Here is a 17,350-nt window from a genome sequence, read left to right on the forward strand (position 1 = left end):
AGAGTGAGACTATCACGTATTTTATCGTCTGTCTAATTATTAATTAATCTCTGCGCCAAATGCGGAGACATTTGTATGATTCAATATTTAATATATCTCGGCGCGACCGGTAACAATTTTAACCTCCTCTCCAAATGGAAATACTCTTTCGAATCCCTTCTTTAGAAAAACGTGTATTAAAACAAATAACGACTCTATTTTAAAAAAGGCATTAGAATTCATACAAATCCTCTGAACCTAATGGAAACGCGTAATTCTTGGGAAAAAAACAAAAATTGGTTGTCACTTTGAACGTTTCATTACATGTCAAGATTTATTTTTCTTGCAAACAGTGGATTTTACTAATTACACAAGGAAATGTATTGGACACGGAATGATTTAGTGGATACATATTTATATTTTTAAGAGCGTGTTTGAACAAAAGATTAGACATCTAAGCAACCCAGCGACTGACATTTAATTTCAAGTTACTTAAATGTCTCCATTAATTTTTCTAATATTCCACATTTTTACCTCTACAAACATAATTTCTTAGTACAGGTCTACGTTACTTCTTTCAAAACGGTGTTACACATACTAGGATTAAAGCACTCCTTTCTATCTTTGCACATACTGTACAGAATGACATAATTATTTTTCATAAAATAAAAATCTATCCTGTCTGACCCTGAAATATTTACCGATGCTTTCTGCTTCATCTAAACTTTGTCTTGGAATTTTTTGTTCCAACATAAACAATTATCTTGACTAATTGAAAAAAAGAAACAATAAATATGTCATCCTCGGTAACACGTGTTAAAGCGGCCACTGAAAACGCTCGAGGATTTTCGAAAGGTAGTATCATTAACTCTCGCATCATCATTAAATCTGACTAATTAATTTCTTTAATAATCTAATTCATTTATCATCATTAGGAAAGGAAGGAAAAAACATCATTCCCTGTGATACATGCATCATTCCCTCTAAAAGACTTTCGAAACAAACATGGCGCCTTAACTTCAGCATACACGATCCTGAAATGGTGAAAAATGAAGGCGACGTCGGCTAGAAAAATCGATGTATTTGTATTCGTCCCTAGCTGTATTGGTCACTCAAAATGCATAACGATTTTGGACAGGTAGCATCCTTAACCTACTATCATTAAATCCAGGTAATTAATCATCTACAATAATTATAAAAAGAAGCAATAAATACATAATTCCTTATAATACATCTAAAAGTGGAAGACCTCGAAGCAAACATGGTAACTGAACTTCAGCACGTAATCCCTCGAAATAATGAAAAATAAAAGTGAACGTTGACTCGAAGAATCATTACCGACATTTGTATTTGTCCCTGAGCGTGGCGATTACTCAAAATGCCTGAGGATTTCGGATAAGTGGGATCATTAACTCATTACAAATGTTCGAGGATTCTGGAAAAGTGGTGTCATTAACTATAGCTGATTAAACATCTATCGTTAACAAAATGGGCAATAAATATATCATTCCTTACGTCTTAAAGCGAGAGACATTGAAACAAATACGGCGTGGTTTCAACATATAATATCCTGAAATAATGAGAAATTAATGTGAACATCGGCTTGATGAACATGTACCAACGTTTGTATTTGTTCCTGACTGCAGAGGACACTCAAAATGCCTAAGGATTTTGGAAAGGTAGTATCATTAACCCTTTTAGTGCCGGGCGAAAAAGAGGTGCTTATGCGAAGATAATCGGCCGAATTTCACGATTTTACTAGGATTTGGAAAAAGGCTCATAAAAACCAAATGAAAAGCAATATTTACATAATTCAAAAAGCAGGGTATTAAGGACAAAATAGAGAATAAAACGGTGACGCTAATTTTTCTATATTCATTGAAAATTACATTAATAACAAAGGTATAAGTGATAAAAAAAAAAGAAAAATTCAGTTCTCCGTTTCAAAACGTAATTGCACATTGGAAAAGTCATCTTTTTATCATAAATTTATATAGACCGTTTATTGCAAAGTATATACTTTAAATTTCCAATATATTTTTTAACAAAATAAGTAATATTGCACAAGAAATATAAAAAATAACTCCAAGGCACATGGTAAGCGCCGGACGGATTATCTCATCCGAAACAAGTAATTGTTATAGGTTATAGGTTGTTATAGGTGTTGTTGTATTGTTATTTTAATTCTCTCGCAATGAAATTAGACTATTTATAACGTATTATAAATTTATTTCGAGATAGAGATCTCTCGCAAAGCGAATAGTAAAGCGCTATAAGGTGCAGGCCGATATATCGGCCTCCGGCACTAAAAGGGTTAACTCGTAAATAAATATTCCAAGATTTTGGAAAAGGGATATCATTAATTCTAGCTGATTAATCACCCATCATTGACAAAATGAGCAATAAATATACCATCCCTTACACCTTAAAGGGAAAGACTGAAGCAAATATGGCGTCGTAACGTCAGCATATAATACCCCGAAATAATGAGAAATGAAAGTGAACGTCGGCTAGACGTTTGTATTCGGCCCTGGCCGCGGTGGTCACTCAAAATGCTCGAGGATTTTGGAAAGGTGGTATCATTAACTCGACTACGTGCGCGCATTTCGAAGAGGCTCGGCTCGAGGGCACCGAGAGGCGCGTGGGTGCCAAAAAGCCGAAACTTTCTCCGTGATAATGGTCATACGTCGACTGCCAAGAGGTTGGCAGTCGGTCACGTCGCCCAGGAAGGGATATCGAGAATTCGTGGATAAAAATAAACTTCGCGCTCCGGCGAAAAGGAAAGTGAAACTCTTGTGGAGGTGGCCAAGATGGCGGAGGCGGAGACGATGTCGAACGCGAATGTTAAATACCGAGGAGCGTGTCCTTTGACACGTTAACACACTTACCCACTCTCGCCTGAACACGTAGAGAACTAAATTCCGAGCCAATAAATATTCAGGGTATTTTATATACCCCGTTTCATGGGTTAGAAATTAATTTATTCATTATCGAAACCGCATCTGTACGAGTCTCAGTTCCTCGATAAGGGCTACAACTTTATAGATTAATTACAAATGTATATTTCGAATTTTCTGCCAGGTGGCTTCTGCATTTAAATTCAACATTTCCGATTAAAGAAAAATTAAATTCACGAAAGTATAGATATTTAAAGAAAAAAAAAAGGATTCGAGAAGCCGATGTTAATTCGCGGAAGCGCTTTCAAATTTCGACTGGGCTATAAAAATCTTTATTAGTGCTTAACGGGTTTAATGTCACTTTGGGACTCTCAAAATGGAGGTCAAGTTTTTTTATTTCTTTCCTAGGAGTAAAGTAACTTGGGAGGAAATTAATAAATATCTGCAATTTCTGGAAATCTTGTAAAGTCTGGTGATTTATCTACCGTTCAAGGAATGTGCTCTTTTGGTTATCCTTTCTTATTACGTTGGGCATCAGCGTTCACCTTAAAAGAGAAATTCTTGCCAGTTGGCGTAGCGTTAGTTGTTAAAACGCAATATTGTAGGCGTCTTTGCGTACATTATATGTTAATGCGGAAGAAATCGGAATACCTGAGTAAGTTAAATGTCAGTAGAAGAGACCACCTACGTCTTCGGGCAGATCCTTAAACGATTCGCTTGTCAGGGTTCCTGTTCCTACCGACTGATCACTGAATACTTTATGTCTTGTGATAAATGAAGAAACCGCACTTTCATTAACTCCCAGTTAATACTTACATTACCTACAAGTATTCCTGAAGTAACTCAGTTCCGCGCACCTTCTATTCGATCATGCACGTCCTTTGACCACTAAACTTACCGCTACATTAAATCAATTTTTCAATTTTACAATCCTATGTTTAAATTATTAATTATCTGGGTTTTCGTCGAGTTGACTCGACCGAGTTCCTGCTAAAAAAAATTCATTTCTAATAAACACCCCCACGTACAAAGATGTCTATCACGTCAGGTACGACGGCAAGTTACATAATTTTTGGATCTCTCAGATATTCACTTGAAAAATCATAAATAATCACCGGTCTAAATTTCGAAATTACCAACCTGGATAAAAGGATTAAGTTAAATGATATCGGGGGGTATTGGAACTTCTTATCAGGGTTTTTATACGAAATGCCACTATTTACTTGTACTACTTGCAGTCAGGCAAGCTCTTTCCGAAGTTCAGCGGCACTTCCTAAAGTTTGCAATCACGTCAATCGACTATTACTCGTTAAATAACAGCGAAATGGAAGAAAAACGGCATTTAAGTGTCTATTAGTTCGGTAGTAGGGTAATCGTTGCTCTCGGTCGAGTAAGTTCTCGTATCTCGTAAAGATCGTCATGAATTAACAGGATCTACGTGAGTTACAGGCGATGACCGTGACGTGGGACGTAAGACGTAATAAGGTACGAGCACGCAATGAGAATCCCCTTTCGAGTACGATCGAAAGTGAGTCTCTTCGGAGCTGACACGATTCTCGATCGAGTTCCGCGAGTGTTTCTCGACCGTGAATTTCTTAAATGGATAGAGAACTCGAACAGACATTTGCACGTCCTTCCAACGACATAAATTTATACTAAATTTATTAGTTTATCTGGAAAGTTGTTACCATTTTTACTGTTTAAGATTAGACGCTTTCTTTGAGAATAAAATTGCCTTTCCTTTATATTTACGCCGTATACCATTTTAAAGCACATACTTTGATATGCATTTCGATAGGAGTAATTGTGTATGATTGAATTGCGCATTAATTAGGAGGTTAAAGGTTTAACGTTAGTGTTGAAAATACCCTTGCAGTCAAAAGTGCCGTTAATTACATGCATGTGATATTTACGAGCATTAATTATACCTTGATGAAAAAGTTACGCAAGGGGCATGCGTTTATTCATTGTTTTAGAAGAGGTAGGCGTAATTACTGAATGTGAGATATTCGAGTTGAATTTTTTGCATTTGGATGGAAATGAATAAATGATTGGAGAGGAAAGGAGAATCTCCGAGTGCGTCGTTATTTATATCCATATTACTGTCAGTGATTAGGACATTAATTAATTATGATAAAATCTTAATAGGTTTTGTCCCTTGTTCTGTATAAAAATCCCGGCGGTAATAAAAGTCGAGGTGATTTTTGATTCTGACCTTACTGCAAAATTTTACTACTTGGGAGATTCTGCAATAATTCAACGCTCGGATATCTTGCAAAGATAAATTCCTAATCGGATGATGAGTCATCTATAAATAATTACTCAGTCATAGAGTACTTTGGAATACTTTCTCCCGTTTTACGTATAATTTGGAGATTAACATGGGCATAGAAAATTTTGAGATACTTTCACTCGCTCTAGGAATAATTTGAATAACTCAAATGTACAAGGCCGTATGCCGATTGAATGTGCCCATGGGGGAAAGATCGCGTTAAGAAGTGGCCAAATTGCCATTAGAAATCGCTGTTTTGTGGTAAACCGGAACTACGGAGAGAGTTTGGGAGAATTCACTCGGTATAATTTCTACGACTAAGTAGGACCGGAGCACTTTAGTCCATCAGCCATAATTTGACTTAAGTGCAGTATATGGATCTCTTTAAATCGACTTTCGACTTTATCGAAAATCCGCATTTCCAAAGAACCACGAAACATTCCATATACAACTACACTTTTCTTGTCCAACTAATCTTCGGGCCTAAGAGTACACGTATATCTAAGAATTTCACTACACTCGTTTATGAAACTTTTCTCTATATTCCCCACATAAATCTATAATGTTCGGTTACCAAAGTCTTCCAAATCGTTACGACAAGGTCCGGAAACTCTTTGTTTCTGATTACAAGTGTTCAAAAGGTGTAATGTATCCAAAATATGCGTTGACGAAACCATAATGGTTCTAGCCTGGGATAAGTAAAAAAATTTCTTTGGAAAGTGAAATTTGAGTTTCGAGACCTTCAGTAGTACCTCCACTATCATGGAATGTCGTTCCAGGTGATTCGGTGCACCCACTTCGGAGAAAAGCTTTATAAATATTTCGCCGCATCAGAGGCCACTTTCATTTCGCCTTAATACCGGCAACATTACCTATGGTCACGTTGCCCTGACCAATCCTTGCGTCGTGACTTTCTTCAGGCCAAGACCGAAGTGTGTCACCGGGTCTCCTCGTAGCGCAAATAAAACGCGATCGTCGGATGTTTCGGCCCGCGGAATTGCGGAGAATTGCGCAATCTGGGAGAGTGGGTGGTGACTTTCGTCGGGGGGATCGAGACAGGAACTCCCCGTCCCGAATGACGTTCGATGAACCGCGATGAACGTCCAGGCGTCCTTGCCGGGAGAGACGTCGAGATGGAGTGAGAGAAACAAGTCCAGCCAGGAATCGAGGAATGGTGACTGGACGGTGAAGATTCCCTTGCGAAATCCGGTTGGTCGGATCGCTGACGATGCTCGGATTTCTGGCGCCATTCTGGAAAAGAGGATCCTTCGCGTCCGGTTTCGACCTACCTTCGGGCAACGAGGAACACTGGGAGACATCAATGCCCTCCCAACCTGCACAGGCGATGCTGTATCGGCAGGGGAGGTATTCATGTTCGCCATTGAACAACGGCGAAAAGAAATTCTTATTCTCCTTAATTCTTCTTAATTCTGGAAAAGAGGATCCTTCGCGTTCGTTTTTGATCTACCTTCGGGCAACGAGGAACACTGGGAGACATCAATGCCCTCCCAACCTGCACAGGCGATGCCGTATCTGCAGGGGTGGTATTCATGTCCGCCACTGAACAACGGCGAAAAGAAATTCTTATCAATTTCGAGACATGTCCCCGCAATACAGTAGACTCCCGTATAACTCGAGTTCTTCCAACGCGAATTCCTATAACGCACCAAAGATATTGCGACTACTGTTTTCATATAACGCGATTCTTCGTACGGTACGCCAAATAACAAATAACACATTATACGTTGCATACGCGTAAACAAACGAACGAACAAACAGCGTTATGATAAGGTGTGATGCCAATGTAATCAAAAGACATTTTCCTTTTTCCCTTTCTTACATTTTTCGTTTAAATGGCGTTATTATGGAATTCTAATCCCACTGAAGAAAAGCGACGGCTAATGGAGAAAGATTTCACCCCAGATGACGCAGAAATATCAAAATAGACGTCTAGACGTCCTTAAAGACACCGCAGAGATCACAAGGATAGAACCCCGTGACTCAAGAATCAGGGAATGAAATGACCGAATGACAAAGTTTCCCCTACAAGATCCGGTTGATCGTTGAATCATTGATGATGCTAGAACGTCTAAACGTTACAAGGAGGCAACTACTAAACTTTGAGCGAGACCTTTGACTTACAGTGAATGCCCTGAATAGTAGATACGAACTCGTATTTGATTTGGTTATCCCATGCCCAACCAAACTTTGAGTGAGACCTTTGACCAAACGAAAATGCTGACCAAACCAAATTAAATGGTAGATACGAACTTATATTTGATATGGTTATTCCGTGCCCAAATTACGGTTTTGTGTTCAGGGTGGATTTCGATTTGATATCCGATTTACATTCTGTACGAATAATCGGTGAAGTTGAGTAAAAAAATAAGGCAAACGATGCAATGCAAGTGCAGCCTTCATTTCTGAACATTCTCAGTCGAAAAAGTATTCGAACGACAAAGCGGTAACTGACCAAAAGACCCAGCATTATTATAAGAGAACGCCAAGGTTTACTTTGCAAAATGTAGGAGAATTACCTGTCGAGTAACGTTTTATGAACATCGGATAGCCAGGCTTCGCTGGAAAGTGAAATCTCTATTAGTTTAAACTCGATGTCCAATGAACTGTGAACGTCCTCTGATGGGAGAACGTCTAGACGTTGGGAATAGTGCCGTTTGAAGAAAACGAGATAAGTTGAATGTGGCCTTTGCATAATTTTCCTCTGTACCTAGGAGTCGCTAATGTACTGTGAACCTCACTTCAGGAACGGTGCCGACGTTCGGTGAACCACGAAAGCGTCCTTGAAGCGATCGGCATCTGGGAGTTATGACGTTCGGGAGAAATCGATCGGAGACTATCCTTTTCCCAAGATTTCCATACTAGATACGCGTTATAAAGTATCCAGTGGCCGACATGAGAAATTGCGTACACACCATTCAGTAATCGCAATTCTCCTAAGTAGCTAGAACTCGGATTGCGTTACGTCGAATCTTGGGAATCCATTTTAGGAATCCTCGTCTAAAATTCCAAATGCTCATGTACAAATTGTAACGCGTTTCGAGTTATTTAAATGTGACGTCTTAATTATGCCATCGCTGTAAAAATTATTAAGAATTCTTTTTTAACGGTTTGATGATTTAATTTCATTATTCGGTATATTTTCTAAAATTCCAAATGCTCATGTACAAATTGTAACGCGTTTCGAGTTATTTAAATGTGACGTCTTAATTATGCCATCGCTGTAAAAATTATTAAGAATTCTTTTTTAACGGTTTGATGATTTAATTTCATTATTCGGTATATTTTCTAAAATTCCAAATGCTCATGTACAAATTGTAACGCGTTTCGAGTTATTTAAATGTGACGTCTTAATTATGCCATCGCTGTAAAAATTATTAAGAATTCTTTTTTAACGGTTTGATGATTTAATTTCATTATTCGGTATATTTTCTAAAATTCCAAATGCTCATGTACAAATTGTAACGCGTTTCGAGTTATTTAAATGTGACGTCTTAATTATGCCATCGCTGTAAAAATTATTAAGAATTCTTTTTTAACGGTTTGATGATTTAATTTCATTATTCGGTATATTTTCTAAAATTCCAAATGCTCATGTACAAATTGTAACGCGTTTCGAGTTATTTAAATGTGACGTCTTAATTATGCCATCGCTGTAAAAATTATTAAGAATTCTTTTTTAACGGTTTGATGATTTAATTTCATTATTCGGTATATTTTCTAAAATTCCAAATGCTCATGTACAAATTGTAACGCGTTTCGAGTTATTTAAATGTGACGTCTTAATTATGCCATCGCTGTAAAAATTATTAAGAATTCTTTTTTAACGGTTTGATGATTTAATTTCATTATTCGGTATATTTTTTTCACCTAATTTAAGACGGTTTAATGGTAACTATTATATATATAATAGGTAACTGTTATATATATAAATTTATATTGTATGTAAATTTGTCAATAATATGTAAAATTATGTTGTATATGTAAATTTAAATATGGCGCCGTGCGTTATGCCATCGCTGTAAAAATGATTAAGAATTTCATTTAACGGTCTGATGATTTAATTTCATTATTCGGTATATATTTTCACCTAATTTAAGACTTTAATGGTAACAATGTTGGATTTAAAATCTGCAGAAATTATATGGGGATGTTTGCGATTCGTTTAAGTCGAGGGATGGTATTTCTGCATATGTTACGTAACGAGTACGAACGGTATGAAAACGTGTATGAAAAAGGGCATTTATCTAGCACGCGATTGGTGAAAGTCCCCTAAAATACCCGCAATCTCATTTCAGTGGAGGGTCGCATTTCAATTAGTTTTTGCTGGGTAGGCATAAGTGCTAACACTTTTTATAGATGGCCACTGAGATATGTGCTGTTACTTTTCACAGAGAAATCGAGTATTTCGTAATAGTCTTCTATCAAGGCTATGAAGAGCGCATTACTTTCGATTTTAACGCGTCGGCCATTCTGGTTTCCATGAAATTACGCGTTTTCTCGCTTCGCGCGAATACGTCCAAGCAGAAAACCATCGCGTAAAATTAAATGTTAATATCGTGACGAGGCTTTACCAACATTTACAGTGGAACTCGAGCTAAGAAATTTGAAAACCTGTTCAGCATTTTAAAGTCGAATTTTCTTCAGGCCAGAATTACAAGTAATTAACGAAGACTAGATTAAGACATGCAATTTTTAACACATACTGAAATCAAATCCCCGACTTTATACGAACGTGGACAGAATTCGAGAAATGGTCATCGCCGAAACGTGACTCTTGAAGGTCGGCACTCTCGTTCCTTCATTTTCTGCTCCTCGAAAGAAAGTTAACTGAATTTTCGCTAAGTAGAACGATACAAACCGCTTACCACATCAAAAATGAAGGAGCTTCAATTATTGACACGAGCTTACATGAGCCGAAATGATAAATAGCCATCATCGGTCAACCAACGCGAAGGATAATTTTATATGGCAATGGTGACATGAGTATGTATATAATCAATAGTAATTTTCTGTAATTAAACCGCACTTGACCTGACTAATGGAACCTATCACATCCTCCTGGTTCCCAGGACCATAACTTTGCCGCTTTTTGGACGCAAATTTTCCCATTCATACAGATTGAGAACCAAATGTTATTAGCAGATAGAACATTTAGTTTCTAATATTCATATACGGAAGACTTCGTGTTAGAAAAATTGAAAAGTTAGAGTTATGAAAACTATGGGCATGTTGTTTCATTACACAGGCCATGTGTCTAATTATAACTGGCCACCAAGACATCAGTCAACGTACCCGCAAAAAATACCACACAGTCATACGAAAAAATTCACTTGCTCCAGCAAACGGGAAACACTTAAAAATAGGCCTGCAAAATGTATACAATTATATATTTCACTAGACAACTCAAATTATATTCTTCACTGCTGGAAGTTAAATATTCTGTACTAGTAACTACAAAGGAAACGTCGCTCATTTGACCGACTACTAATAACATCTTTTGGCTGATGCTATAAGTTTACTTGCTAAGTTAGTAAACACTATTTTTCTAGAGGCTATTCTCCTATCGTTACAACTTCGTTTGATACAATCCGTGACGGTGCAATTATTCCTGCAAAACGATTAGAACCGTATCAGGAGTATCCTTCACCATAAGGGCAGATGTCTTGTTTTTTGGTGCAGAAGGAGCCATAATTCTGCTTCTAAAAGGGCCGAAGGATTAGAGTTAGTCGACTAGTTCACCCAAAAAATCCAAATCCAAATTCACCCCAAATAAGCGATCCAAAGCCTCTCTTGGATCCGATGATCCCGGTGACTACAAACGGAACGTCGCTTATGTGATCGACTACAAACGACATCTTCTGTCTGATGCTATAAGTTTACTTGCTAATTTAGTAAACACTATTTTTCTAGAGGCTATTCTCCTATCGTTACAACTTCTTTTGATACAATCCGTGACGGTGCAATTATTCCTGCAAAACGATTAGAACCGTATCAGGAGTATCCTTCACCATAAGGGCAGATGTCTTGTTTTTCGGTGCAGAAGGAGCCATAATTCTGCTTCTAAAAGGCCCGAAGGAGTAGAGTTAGTCGACTAGTTCACTCAAAAAATCCAAATCCAAATTCACCCCAAATAAGCGATCCAAGGCCTCTTCTGGATTCGATGATCCCGGTGGCCGAGTGGGTGATCCCTGGACTGGTCCGGGCCGGGTACGGGACCGGTTTCGCAACGGTCAGCGCCTGGGTGTCGTATCCCGACAACCCGAGCAGACCAACCCAATTGCTCCGGGTCGTAAGTCCTGAGTCGACAGGGACGCAAAGAGCAGCTCGCTCCGTTAGAAGGAGGCTCGGGGCGGCGAAGGGACCCGGGCTGACCGGTTGCGGGCTTTTTGCGGATCGACACGCGATCGTTTTGCTCCCGACGCGCGGCCCGCATCCAGTGTTTGTAGGTTAGCCACTTTTCCTTTTGCCTGTTATCCAACTCGGCGCGTAACAGCCGAGCTGGATAGCCGAGCCCGAAGAGAGCGGGAGCTGACGCGACTCGCGACCGAGGGACACCGGCCGAGAGAAAATAAACCACCGAAGGCGTAATAACTGAATGCCTGACCCTGGCAATCGGGCCGCGCCAACGACCAAGCGCCACCCGATGAAGCTTCTTTTGTCATTTTGCACCCTAAAGCGCGGTTTCGGCTCCCTGAAATTTGCAGGGCACTGTAGATTCGGGTATCCAGGTCACTGGCTCTGGTCAGGTGTGACGTGCTGGATAGAACTGCAGATGAGTTGCACCAGCGGAAAGGGTTGAGAAAGTTCCTTCCTAATGGAAAAGTCGTTATCCAGGAAAGTGTAGATGTGGAACTTCATCTTAAGCGCCATACTATGAGGCTTATTTGTTTTAGCTCCTGGAAGTATGCAGGAGATTGTAGATTCGGGTATCCAGGTCGCTGGCTCTGGGTCAGGTCTGATGTGCTGGTTAAAACTGTACATGAGTTGCATCAGCAAAAAGTGTTGAGAAAGTTTCTTCCTAATGGAAAAGTCGTTATTCAGAAAAGTGTAGATGTGGAACTTTAGCTAAAGTGCCACACTATGAGGCTTCTTTGTCATTTTGCACTCCGAAGCACGGTTTCAGCTCCTGGAAGTTTGCAGGACACTGTAGATTCGGGTATCCAGGTCCCATGGTTTGTGTCCGGTTTGGTGTGATGATTAAAACTGCAGATGAGTTGCATAAGGGAAAAGTGAAAGAGTAAGGTCCAGGAGGAAGTTTCTCCCGAATGGAAAAGTCGTTATCCAAAAAGTTGTAAATGTGGAACTTTAGCTGAAGCGCTGCCCGATCAGGCTTCTTTGTCATTCTGCACTTTGAAGCACGGTTTCGGCTCCTGGAAATTTGCAGAATACTCTAGATTCTGTTATCCAGGTCGCTGACTCTGGGTCCGGTCTGATGTGCTGGTTAAAACTGCAGATGAGTTGCATCAGGGAAAAGTGGCTAGGAAAGGTCCAGGAGGAAGTTTTCCTCGGATGTGGAGAAGAAGAAGTCACCCAGAAGTTTGCAGATGTGGTGCTTGAGCTGAAGCGTCACTCGACGAAACTTCTGTGTCATTTTGTACCCTGAAGCACAGTTTCGGTTTCTGGAAGCCTACATTACATTTTGGATCCTATCGCCAGGTCTCTAGCTCTGGGTGCGGTTGATCAAAACTGTGAATGAGTTGCATCAGCGAAACGTGACTGAGTTAGGTCTATAAAGAAGTTCCACCAAGATGGAGGCAAAAATCCGATTGCTACTGTATGTAAAAGGTATAATTGAAAAGCATTAGAACAATTATTCCTCGTATTCCGTCGTAAATGGCTACCCAGATCTTCGATCATCAGAGTAGCCCAATTGTCCTGGTCAACAGTGCCATCAGACAAACCCTGTGAAACCCTTTCATTCTCATTGCACAATTGAGCGGAACTAGTACAAATGGCAGGTTCTTAATATATTAAGAGCTAAGTGAGCAACAGTTGTCGATATTTGATGACTCCCTTAACGATTCGCTGTTGAAGAATGCTCCTGACTATTACAAATGCTCACTAAAGCATCAGCAACAATCGTATGGTCACTTTGTTTCATTCTTTGTCTTACATTTAAATGTAGGCAATATAATAATGTAATTAGGGTAAATTAATCAAATTACAAAGGTGTAACGTTCTGTTTTGATTGAAGGTACTGAATCAACACAGCCCAAGAAGTCCAGGGAAACTTTGCATTGGGTGGTCGGTACTATAAACATAGTTGATACCGCGATTTCTTCCTTCCGCTACATTGACCACGTAATCCGCGCATAACTTTCGTAACTTTCGGACTTTCGTTTTCAAGACCGGTAAGTCGTCGGCCGGTTTCGTGTTACCCAAAAGAAAAAGATCCCTATCGATGTTGAACGTCAACACCGAGGCGGTAAATTCGAAACAAGGAAAAAGGAACAAGTAAAACCGACTTGAAGCTCTTCAAGGCAATTGTCGCGCCGTTCTACTCGGTTTCCCAGATAACTCCCATGATCGTAGTTTCTGATCGCGATAACGATTGTAACGAAGACAATAACAATTACGGTAACGATTACATTAGCGATTAAGACCGTTGGTATAAGGAATAGAGCCAAGATAAAGCTTGATAATTCCTAAATGCATTTTAAAATCCCAGGCGCCTAGAATCTGAGACATATTAATAAGTTCAGTCTTAAAGAAGCTGAAAATATCTTCATTTATTTATCGTTTTAGTGTTTTTATTCGTTACGCCCTAAATTATGCTGGTACTACCTTGATCCTTTCATCACATCAAAATTGTTGTCCTGCAATGTCCTAAAATCATCTGTGAAAACCATTGACCACGTTGTCGAATTAAACAAAATAATTAAAATTTAAAAAAAAATCTTCAGCGACTTGCTTCAGAAAATTATTTTAGATTTCATTTAAAATCCAGCCTTGTACAATCCGATATCCTTTGATAAAATAGGTTTAATGAATTCATAAATGTTCGTTTCTGCTTTGAATTTGCAAATCTCGTATGTCTTGCAGATATATCTGTACGAGATCAGATATTTCTAAAGCAAATACATTCGTACTGAGCAATTACCTCTGAAACCTGACATAGCATTGACTTTTGTTAAATCATAAGTACCAATGCCAATCTCGCCAACGGCAACCATGGCTGTAACAATGACCGTAATGATCAGATTGTTGATCAGCCGATCACAATAACGAGTTTATTATTCGCGGCGAGGCAGGACGAATCTTGGAAATTGCATTTATCGGTGCAGGTTTTAAGGGATTACTTTTTCGAAAAGTCTCAAGTAGGCGCGCGATAATCTTGACAAACGATTCCGCAATCAATAGCGATTCTTCGGCACAGCCGATCGATCCTGATCACGATTCGATCAAGGCGATCAATCGCGAGAATCGTGCGAGCTGTCTGTTCGACTTCTATGGCGTTCGCGATTTCTTTTCGGGCTCGAATTTTTATTTTTTATCCCCGCCAATATGCACTTAATACGCGTCGTGGTAAATGATCGAGATTAATGTCACTCGGAACTGGTTTCTAATAATGATCATGTCGATTGTACTAACGTGCCGAATTATCTCACCTCGTCGATCGGCGAGATCGATCGGGATATTTTTTATAAGATACTCCGATACGTAATGAAGCGTTACTCTATTGTAATTATTTTGTTATCTCTCCCGATTGATCTGGGAAATCGATTAAGACTTTTTTAAGCCCACTCTGATCCAGAGAACGTAACCTGGTGTTGGTGTGACCTATTGTGGTGGTAATTAATTTATTCTACGGTATTGTTGCACCGTGGCTTTTCGTGTTTATTATTAACTAGGTATAATTCCTCGGCGTTGCATCCTCATTATTGTTTAATACATACTTTTAAATTCGATTGACCCGTGGTCAATAACGATGACCAATGTTTATTATCAACCAGCCATGGTGAATCGTTATTACCTATATATAATTTGATTGTGTATCATTACGTAAAGAAAAATTTCCTCAAAAACACATATGGGGTTAAAAACGTTGTCGAGCGATAACGAGAAATGAAAAATATAATTTTCTCAATTAAAAAAAAAAAAGAATTAAGGGGTGAGCCTCCCCTCACAGGCCTTACTTTGGATGGTGGTTTCACCCCCTTAAAGTGTTTAATGGCAGATAAAAAAAAATACGTGCCGCTTAGTTTTTAGTCTATTGTAACATATTATAAAAGAAATCAAATCGGAGAGATCGACCTGGGATACCTTCCTTGTAATGAACATCCTGTTTATATATTGGTTAATTTATGAAAAGGAACTTACCTATACTTGTTTTTCTAGTTCCAAAACGGTCTATCCTCTGACGTAGAAAGTATGGGGAATACAAACTAGCTTGGCAACGAAACCAGAATACATTTTGGTCATTGGAATCAGTTCTGAAAATCCATGGACATTAGAATGTGAAATGGGCCTTTCAAGGCTGTCGAACGATACACCTACGCAGCCTTCAATTCAAATGCTTTTCCTCGATTTCTAGAAAGAAAACATGTAAGCAACTGTACTCAAAACATGATTTTTAATGTTTCCATCGATCGGAAAATTTATTTACCGTGAAATTACGTTCCGTTCACTTAGCGTTTGCCTAATTTCCTTAATAAAATGTCTAGAAATATGCCTTCATTCATGTTTCAATGTAACGTACAGTTGTTGTTAGAATCTTCAACATTAGAATTTGTTGTTCAAATGCTATTTGTTCAATTTTTATTTGGAAGGTAATGAAAAACTATCAACTTTTTATGTTGTCCTCGTGTATCTCGCTTGTTATGATATTATACTGCCCAGCAATATTATTCTCTTGTTTTTCTGACATTGGCAATTGATATGAATTAATTAACAACACAAAAATGTACATGATTTGTCGAGTTTTATTTCTCTTTGCGTTTCGCTATCTAAGGTTATCTGAATACGTGTTCAGCATACAAAGTTAGGTCAAAGATGTTCTCTAAGGACGGAATCCTTTTATATTATGGCCATAAACACAATTTCTTTGTACATGTTTAATCACATCACTTTACACTAGACTGTTTTTATTACATTTTTACTCAATCGAAATTGTTTGTACTTACACATTAAATCACCACTCGGTAATATCCTAAAAGAATATTAATTACGCGCCATTTTGAAACGAACATGAAACTACCATAAAAGGTATTAAAATTAACTTGCAAAATCTTTCGTAACTACTAAGTATGTAAGGGGTTACGTATCATCTGAATTAAACAAAAATTGATTTTTTATTTTGATTATCATTCGTGATAGTTTACAGGATATTTAAAAAAATGTTTAAGCTATCTGTAGAAATAACAAATACAGAAAACACGTTAGCATTCGTTCGACTGTGCCAACGAAAGAAATTCAAACAGTTAATAGTTTAAAAAGAAGAATAAAAATAAAATACGAAAAGGAAGGATCACAGTAAAGAGCTGAAATGTCAGATTAAGCATAACTTGATCATACAAAATAATTCCTAAGATTTTCAAAGTAAAACTCCAAACGCATTTTCCTCAAACCCATGTTTTTTTCTCCACCGTTTGCATTACAATTCTAAAAGTTATAAATCTTTCCGAACACTTATTTTCTTGAATTCCTCGCAACGTTTCTCAGACTCCCTCACAATTTTTTAGAATCCCTATTAAAAAAGATTTGGATGAACAATTAAAGGGTGAAATTTAACATATAAGCTAAACGCATCGAAATAGTAACGTTCCACTTGTACGCACAATCTTATTACGGAATTTAAATTAATGATGTTTCGAATGACAAAACTGCGCTGTTTGTAAAATATAATTTATTCCATTAATTTATAACATAATTTGTTCCATAAAGATTTTGATGAACAATTAAAGGATACAATTTCACATATAAGCTAAACGCGTCGAAATAGTAACATCCTACTTGTACGCACAATCCTATTACGGAATTTAAATTAATGATGTTTCAAATGACAAAACTGCGCCGTTTGTAAAATATAATCTGTTCCATTAAACTTTTTTAACCTAAAAATGTCGTAATACTCTTCTACGCGCACGTAGAATTATTGCCGCTTCGATGCGCCTATCTCACGATTCCCCGTTTCTTTCTCCGACACGACTTCGTCAGTGGTCCTTCCAGTTTTTCGACCAAC

Source organism: Orussus abietinus, unplaced genomic scaffold (genome assembly GCF_000612105.2).
Source record: "Orussus abietinus isolate OABI.00-Male unplaced genomic scaffold, Oabi_2.0 scaffold45, whole genome shotgun sequence".
NCBI lineage: Eukaryota > Metazoa > Arthropoda > Insecta > Hymenoptera > Orussidae > Orussus > Orussus abietinus.